The sequence below is a fragment of the Morone saxatilis genome, unplaced genomic scaffold (assembly GCF_004916995.1).
Source record: "Morone saxatilis isolate NCDOM2014 unplaced genomic scaffold, NCSU_SB_2.0 Contig3, whole genome shotgun sequence".
In the NCBI taxonomy this organism is placed as follows: domain Eukaryota; kingdom Metazoa; phylum Chordata; class Actinopteri; family Moronidae; genus Morone; species Morone saxatilis.
This window is the reverse complement of record NW_023339873.1, coordinates 8,406,997-8,407,331: the sequence shown is the minus strand read 5'-3', so window position 1 is coordinate 8,407,331 and position 335 is coordinate 8,406,997.

The window sequence follows — 335 nt, the reverse complement described above, 5'->3', positions numbered from 1 at the left end:
TCTCCCCCCTTCCTCCTCCTCTCCCCGGCCAAGAAGGACTCGTTTTTTCGGGGGGCTTCAAGAGTGGCTCATTCCGCTTCGAGACGACCGGCGAAGTTGGCTCATCGTTCAGACCGACACTGTTCAACACCGCGAGAGACGCATTGTAAACTCGCTCTCCCCTCCGGATTAGAAAAGAGAGAGCCCCCCCCCTGTAGCCGACCCTCCCCCGTTTCTACTTTACTTTGGTTTTCCCGTCCGTCTACACAACAGGCTCACTGCATCACCATGGAGTTAACGTATGTACCCAAGATGCAGCGCGACTTCTACCTTTTCAACCTCTCTCTCTCTCTCTC